Source organism: Felis catus, chromosome A1 (genome assembly GCF_018350175.1).
Source record: "Felis catus isolate Fca126 chromosome A1, F.catus_Fca126_mat1.0, whole genome shotgun sequence".
Lineage (NCBI taxonomy): Eukaryota > Metazoa > Chordata > Mammalia > Carnivora > Felidae > Felis > Felis catus.
In genome coordinates, this window is record NC_058368.1 from 238,011,418 (window position 1) to 238,019,870 (window position 8,453).

General features: G+C 51.3%; 1 long non-coding RNA gene across 1 annotated transcript; it reads right to left on the minus strand.

Annotated features, from left to right (window-relative positions):
- Window positions 1-4,086: 4,086 nt before the first annotated feature.
- On the minus strand, window positions 4,087-8,025 carry LOC109493163. Its single transcript, XR_002147236.3, has 2 exons — window positions 7,874-8,025; window positions 4,087-6,436 (listed from the first exon to the last, which is right to left on the minus strand). It is a non-coding gene; the product is annotated as an uncharacterized LOC109493163 (long non-coding RNA).
- Between the last annotated feature and the right edge of the window lie 428 nt (window positions 8,026-8,453).

The following is an 8,453-nucleotide window of genomic DNA, read 5'->3' on the forward strand; positions in this document are numbered from 1 at the left end:
AGTTTGGGAACCGGAGGCCTCGCCGGCTGTCAGAAGGAGGCCGCCCCACCTTCCTCTTCTCTTTATTAAATGACTAAGTGCAGCCGCCTGTGTCCTATCTCTACCTCTCCCCACTATTGGATTGTATTATTTTACATTTTGATTGAAATGATGTCACAGCCAGATAAAGGCCGGGCCCCAGCGTTGTAATTGAATGGGTCCGAGTTGTTTATTCTAGCCATCTACAGCCGCTCTCCTCTTGTCCTAACACTGCGCGCATAAAGGGCCTCTCTTGTCTAACACGCTGCTGATTAGATCTATTCACAAAAAAGGTATCGAACTGGGGGGTCGAGGGCCTGGAGCTGGAGTTTCAGGGGGAAAAAAAATTGAGAAAAAAAATCAAAGGAGAAGAGACGCCATCTGCCCAACTTTCCAAGTGTGACCGGAAGTTTCCGCAAACGGGTTCTGCATGGTGTCCGCACGGACGTCAGCCCCTCTGGTGGAGAACACCCTAGCGGTGGCCGGTGGGGCCTTGACCGTCCTGCAGGTGTATCTGGGTTCACCTTCCTAAGTGCCGCGCCCGTGTTCCTGTTTGCAGGACAGCCCCGGCTTCGTCTGAAGACTGAGTTTCCGTTCACTTCATTTGGGAATAAAAATAACGGAACGTCTATAGCGATGGGGAAAGTGGAGGAGTTGTTAGTTCTGCTTATGTTCAAATTGTCGCGTTTTGTAAAGTAACAACGTTTCCCCCTAAATCCCGCCGCTGAAACAGAGCTGTGGTGACGTGATTTGCATCAAGGGCTGCTGATTCTGATGCACCTGTGTAATTACACACGGTACGATCACAGGGGCCGTGTTATCTTTGTGTGTACAAGTGAAGCCAGTGTTCTGCCCGACATCTTTCAAGATAATGCTTAAACTTCGTTGGAAGACAGTCTGAATCTAATATGTGAAAAGGTAAGGACTGAAGAATAAACGTATAAAGTAGTGCTTGGAGTGAAGCAAATTTCCCTGGATTTTCCGCATTTCTGGGACATAGACCCCGGGTCCCCCCACTGTGGGTCCTTCCACGCCCCCCGCCCCCGACCACAGACGCTCTCGCCAAAACCCTGCAGTGTTTGCTGGGAGTGCCGTTGCCCAAACCTGCAAGTCAAATAAACACCTCTCAGTAGAGCCAAGAGCAGTTTTTAGATACGTAGTCCTTTTGGTTTCTGATTTTCCTGAACAGTTGGATTGCACTTTGGAACACTTAGGCTCTTAGAGGTAAAAATGCATGGACCCCACAGTCTCTTCCCCTTAAAAATACACGATTGTCTCAACCTTGGTGTTCTTGCCCCAAAAGGGTTGACTAGGCAGGGTGCGTGTCCCTCGGCAGGTGAACGAATAAACAACCAGGGGTCCGTCCGGCGGCGCAATTTCATGCAGCGCTGAAAAGAAAGTAGCTATCGAGCCACAGAAAGATATGGGGAAAACAAAATGCGTATCACTAAGGGAGAGAAGCCAGGCTGAAAAGGCTCCACGCCGAAGGACTCCAACTCTGTGACGTTCTAGAAAGTGCACAGCTATGAAGACACTGAAATGCTGAGTGGTTTCTGCGCTTTACCGTACCAGTGGATGCGTGTCATTACACATTTGTCCCAACCCATAGAACACAGTGGCCCTGATGGCACTGTAATTGATAATAATGTGGTAACGCCCCTCCGCGAACTGTAGTCACCATACTGCACCGACATGAGACGCCGGAGATAGGGGAGCGATGGTCTGGGGGAGACGATTGCACGTAAGGACTCTGCATTTTCTGCTAGGTTTTCTTGTACATCTAAAACTGCTCTAAAAACCAAAGTCACCGATCTTCACCGTTAGCTTCTCCTGGAAAGCCAGGATGTATTTCCCCAGCCCAAAGCACACTGTGGTGTCGTGGGGCCCACCCCTCCCCCCCGGGGTTCCTGCACCTGCGGCGGCTTCCCTCCCTGCCCTCCCGTGTGCCCTCCGCAAAACCAAGGGCCCTCAGTCCTGCTGGAGAATCAGAGGTCCTGCTGGAAACAGCACGGCGCCTTCCAGGCCGGAGCACGGCCCAGCCCCAGGCCTAGCTTGTGCCGTAGGATCGCGCAACCGCGGACCGAGCAGAGCGCCGGACACACCCCACTGCAGACACAACCTCGCTGGTGACGCTGGGACACTGACTGTGTGCGGCCCTGTAGGTATTTCCCCGTTTCCTGCCCAGAGATTAATGAAGTTACTTTGTCAAATATGTCCTCAGCACCTCTGGGCATTTCGTTAACTTAAAAAGTGAGGAAAATACCACAACAATGCGATTTAATTTGATTTCGGCTTCTTGTGAAATCCATATTAAAGGAAACAGGCAGACACATTAAAGTGTTACCCGCCTACGCGAATGGTTTCCTGATTAATAAGCAGCAGCAGAGGATACAGAGAGAATGCTGTAGAGTCAGCACATCTACCTTCCTGGCACCGGCCATCCTATTAACCTCCAGGGGTCCCATCGTCAGTGGAAACGTCACAACCATCCGCCCCGACTTCCCCCAATTTGATCGCTTGGGGGACACCGTCTCCCTCTACTTCCCATCCTATCGTCCATCCCCTCCGTCTTCGCGTCCCTCTGCATTGAGTTTGGGCTGGAGCCCCGTCTCCTGCTCAGAGACCCAGAAGCATCCAGGGACACTGGTAGGAGTCCCACCATGGCAAGTGCCCAACATGGAAGTCTCTCTGTCCTCCTACACCCCAAGAGGTCTTTGCCAGTGAGAGACGCCGGGGCCTGGTGGGAACCCATCCCACTCTCTCAGGCGATGCCATCGGGGCCAGTGGGCAAGCCCACCAAATAGCACCACAAAAGGAGGCCAGGACCCGTGTGCTACACCCAACCAGGACGGCTGCGGTAGGACCACTGTCTCCTAACGTGACAGGCGGGGTGTCTGGGGTAGATCACGCAACGGTCACGACTGGAGTGACAGCACACGCTCAGCTCTTAATAACACTGACCTGAATCAGATGTCGGAATTATCCAACAAGGAATTGAAAGCAGCTGTCATAAAAATCTTTCAATAATCGCTTACAAATTGCCTTGAACCAAGTGAAAGAAAATCACAAGAAATTGAAGTTGTAAAAAATAACCAAACGGGAATCGTCGAAGGGAAAGGTCCAGCCAGTGCAGCCCTGCAGAGTGAAGAGACAGCAGAAATAACCAGTGGGCCTGAGGGGAGAGCGGCAGGGTTCACACAGCAGGAACAACAGAGACAGAAGAGACGGGAAAAACGGAGACCGTGGCAACAGCACAGGGCCCGGCGTCACATCACCGAAATCTCCAGGGAAAGGGCAGAGGGGAGGCTGTGAACGTGCCTGGAGAAACCTGGGCTGGAAACGTTCCGAATTTGCTGAAAGACACAAGCCTCCACATACAAGGCGAGCGAAAGCCACACGGGATGAACCGAAAGCGAACAAACACAACCACACTCCCCCGCTCCGAGCTAAACTTGTAGAAACTAAAATCGAAGAACAAATTGGGAAAGAAGAGAAAAAGCTCATCGGCCCAGGGATCTCCGACTTTCTACCTCCCGCCATGGTGGCCAGAAGGAAGTAGCAGCACATCTCGCCAAGCTCCAGGAGGGGGGCGTTGACGGAATCCTCTGGGGAGGGGGGAGCTGCCTGCAGGAAGGAGGGGAAACAAAGACGTTTATGGAGGAAGGATGCTACAAGAATTCGTCACTGGCACATCTAATAGTCCCCAGTTTTCACTGGGTCTCTTTAATTATGATGGCAGTTAAAGGTAGGATGTTCATCTTCTGAAAAAGTTTAGGGTCGTTTTTACTGGATGTAGAAGAAATGATACCTCTGTCCCCAAAATAACCTATCATGTAGCAACATCCAACGGTGTCAGGATAACGAACGGGATCTCTGGAGGCGAGGCACAGCTCTTTATCCGCCGCGCTTCCTGACACACGAGGATGTAAGGCAACTCGGCACGCTTATGAAAACTGAAAAGTGATCACTTACTATCTAGAGAATCTGAAAAGTGCCTGGGAACTCTTGGCATTTTCTGAAAGGCTTCTTGCCAATGCAAACACATGTATTTTTAATAAACATGTTCGACACCATTCCAACATGCTTTATTATGATTCAAAGGACTTCCGGTTTGTCAAAATCTCCCCCTAATCCAAAAAATGCAAATACTCTCCTCCGAGAGGAGAAACTCCATCTGCCAAGAAGAAGACTCTAAATGTGTGGGAGTCAACGCTTACCCCGAGGGTGAAGTCAAGTGCTTTATCTTGAGGTGGACCTTCTAAAAGTGAGAAGACCTGCGACATGAAACCTGTGTCGAACTGTATACCCTCCGGGCAGGTGCACTGATAGAAAGAACTGTTCCTTATCAAGACGGGACAGAAATTGCAGAGCAGGCACCATCAGAGTGTGCAGAGGGGTTTGCGTCCAGCCTGGTTCCGCCCATCGGCGAGATTTGCCGTGAGACGTCTAGACCTTTCCGGCTTCACGTGCAGAGTCCTTGTCCGGGGGCGGGAGGTTGGGCCCTTTCTTTTCAAGCCCTCCCCCCAAAGTCCACCGTTCCGAAAGAGTTCCTCCAAGTGAACTTCAGAAATTTCAGGGCAAGAGAAATCACGGCAGTTATCTGTGAAAATGTACAAAAGGAACTCGGGGTGAGGAGAGAGATAAAACATGGAAATCAGTCATCAAAGTGCAGACAGGGTTGGCCACATTTTATGACAGATGCTTAAAATATTTATCACAAACAAATGTACCCTTTGGCTTTTCCTTAAATCTCATTCCTAATCCCTTAACTCGCCAAATGGAGTCCAGAGCAGTACAAATTGATGGTTCGTGTTCTCGAGGTTATATGCTTTATGCATGACTCTACTATAAATATTTGATAAAATGTATTTTGGCGTATATTAGGAATCAAAAGTACAATTCTGATACCAAGTCTTAATAACTATCTGTGCTTAAAATAAAAACAGGAAACGTAGAAAAACATAGCCATCTGTCCATGGGGAATCTTATCATCTCTTAACCCTTAATATGAAAGGTTTAACAAACAAACGAAGGAGTTACCAGACTTTAAAGTGGGGGGGGGGAGGGGGGACCCTTCACCTAATGAGGGATTTCGTCATTACAAAAAATTGCCCTTTCATGGGATAGAATTATTTTTAGTCCCAGGAATTTGGGAAACTGGACTGTGTTCATCTCAGAGGTGATCTGGGGGTCCCCAGCCCCACGCTGTGAAACTGGTTCCTTCACTGCAGCGGGAAACCAACCAACACACATATAAAGGGAGAGTCGTAACTTGTGGTTTGCAAACCACAGGATATTGTCCCCTACATTTATAGGAAAACCATCTCAGAAATTGGCATCGGTCGTCAGTAACTTGAAAGGACATTTGCATTTAGCGTGGCAGTCAGGGTTCGGCACAAACAAGCGAAAGGCCCCCTCCCCGCTTCCCACGGGGGGTCTGCAGACGGTTTCCCTCCTCCAACTGCCATGAAGCCGCATGTGGGAAAGGCCAGGAGACCAAGGCAGACTGTTGGTCAGACGCTATGGAGTTGCCCTGCTGGGGACACGGCAGGGGACACGTTCATGGAGAGATGGGGACGGGGCGCCCGGAGCCTGGGGCGCGGAGCAGAGGGGGGCATGGAGTGGGCTGAGTATCACGCAGTAGGATCCCGGCCTCTCCCGCTATTGACTTTGGGCAGTTCTCCACTTCCATTGCTTTTAGAGGTGTGTTGGCGTGTGTGTGCACGTGTGTGTGTGAGGGAGCATCCTAGTGAAAGGGGCCATAGGGAGGAGGGCGGAAGCCTGGTTTTACTCCAAATCTGTGTCTTCACCAACTCGGTTCCCTGCCAACCACTCCCCACCTCACGGCAGCCACGGGAAGTGCTGTTAGACCTGCGCTTCAGGGAGAAGGGTGCTGAGCCGTAAGGAGCTCGGTAGCTCTCCTCGGGTCACCGACCGGGGCATGGAACAGAGAGACCCTTGTCTCTCCCCCTCGAAAGTCTGAATCTTAAGAATCACCCTCATTGGACTGCAAGCCGAGCCCTTCCGCTGGCCACATGTAGCTGGGGATCACGGCCCCGGAAACTGGGTCCACAGGGAGCACGCTGGGCTTCTGGTGCCGGTAGCTTCTTTCAGCCGCGACAGTCTCCTGCCGCGAGGTCACCAGCCAAGTCCTCTCGCGGGGCCTTCTGGTCCTGGTGGGCGTCAGGGATGCACCGGCCACCCTCGGGCGGGAAGGATGTGGACGTGGTCCCGCTGGCTCCTTACGCGCCCACCGGGTCCCACGCACACGATGCCTGGACGCAAACGTAAACACCGCGAAGACGCCAGGGAGAAGAAAAACCCTGAGCGTGTCCTCCATTTTCCCAATATTTAGGAGAATCTCTGCCGTCTCATCACAGGAAGAAGAACTTTGGCGAAGCTGATGTCATCATGCTTCCTGCACACAGAAGCAAAGGACGCAGGGACGGGTTAGTAGTGGGAGGTGGTGCTGTCTGTAGGCTGTGTCTCTAGATCTGCGCCCAGCTGGTGGAGGAGACTCCTTCTCCCCGTGCTCAGCAGAGTGGCTTCCCTTCACGTGGCCCCCGCACCACATCCACCTCCAAGCGGGCGTGGCTGACAAAGAGCGTGCTTCCAGAACACTCCCTCCTACCGGCAGACACGTTATTGTGTAATTCGTGGGCAGGGTTGACTCAAAATCCAGGTTGAATCATGGCTAACATTTTCCAAGAAACTGCCCTTTTTGGGGCCATTGTGCTAAACAGCACCTGTGCATTCAACCCTCGTAAGATCTCCCTGAATGAGGACGATTATTCATTATCCCGTCAGGAGAGAATATGTGCTCGCTCTCTGATCTCACAGTCAAATGTCCAGCCAGGATTCAAACCCAGATTGACTGCCTTCTTGATCCTGCCTGCAGCTAACTCGGGGCTGGACCTTCCTGGGGCAAGTGCACACAACATCCCACAGCGGCACCGACGGGTACATGGTGGGGAACATGGCAGAGGTGCCCTCTGTGACCCCAAATGTCAGTGCCAGGCATCTGACCCCAGCATTCCACGGCCACCCAAACATCTTGTTTTTAGTTATGGTTGATATTTCCTTTTTACTGATGTGTACGCATGAGTCCTGCCTGCCTCCTCCACAAAGGACTCAGGGGAGTTTGCAGAAACTAAGAGAAAATAAAACAACCTAGAAATACAAGCAAACCATTTGCATCGAAACCCACTAATGTGCCTTCCTTCGGAGCCAGAGATCTGCCCTTGGAGCTGATGCCTCTCTGCCAAAGTCCAGGGCTTGGAGGCTGTGGGGGGAGAGGCAGGGGCCACTCGCGCCCGGTGCGCTGAGTGGACGCGCCGTCACACAGCTCTGGTGTGCTTCACCAGTCTCCTCCTGTGCTTAGTCACATAGTCTGTTATTTGGGTTTTTTTGGAAAGAAAAATGTCTTCCTTTGGTAGAGAATCTGGTTACTCTGCAGATTAATGCCTGTCCCCTTCACAGAAATAAATACTGAGTTTTGACCACAGGGTTAAACAGGTTTTCCAGAGAAACAAAACCAGCAAGGAGATGATGATGATGATGATGAAGGTGAAGAAGAAGGAGGAGGAGGAGGAGGAGGAGGAGGAGGAGGAGAAAGAAAGAAAGATAGATAGATAGATAGATAGATAGATAATAGCTGATAGATGCTGGATGATAGACAAGTACTCACACACGCACACACACACGTACACACAGATGAGAGCCGAGTCCTAGACTGAGCACCTGTGGTGGGGGGGAGCTGCTCGGACCTTCTAAACCCACCCCTCAGACCAGACTATAATCTGCCAACCACTCACTCCCACCTTGCAAAAGGTCAAGACAGCCAGACCCTACTTACCTCAAGAAGGAAACAGAGCAGTCGAGATGCACCGTTCTTTGGATTAGGTGGAAGGAAAGTTGTTCTTAAAAAAAAAAAAATGAATGCCACCTCGGTGCAAGGGTCCTTCTGTGTCTCCCAAGATCCTCAGCTGTGCTGACACATGGGACTGACACAGCATCGGCTCAGAATCGTCCCTTTGGCTTGCATCCCAACAAGGCAGATTCTTTAATTATCTTGATGTTCCAAGAGTTGTGATTGGCCTTTTGTGAAGGAAGGAACCAACTTCCGAGGTTGACTTACCCACATGCATCTGGCTGGAAATTATCATTATAATGTGTGTGAAATTTTATCTGGCAGTCTCTCCACGTGGATGAGGTTTAGCAAAAGGCTGTTTTACCGGTTGCGAATTTTCCTCCTCCCCCGCCCCTAGCCATGGCGGTTCGCCTCCTTGGGGTCTCCTCCTTTGCGCGGCTACCCCTGCTCGTCACACCAGGGCACAAACTGCTGCATCTCTGTCCTCGGGGACCCACCCCAGGCAGCTGATGGTCCTAGGGAGGCAGGCGGGTCAAGTCTACTCAGAAGACTTAATTTTCGCAGA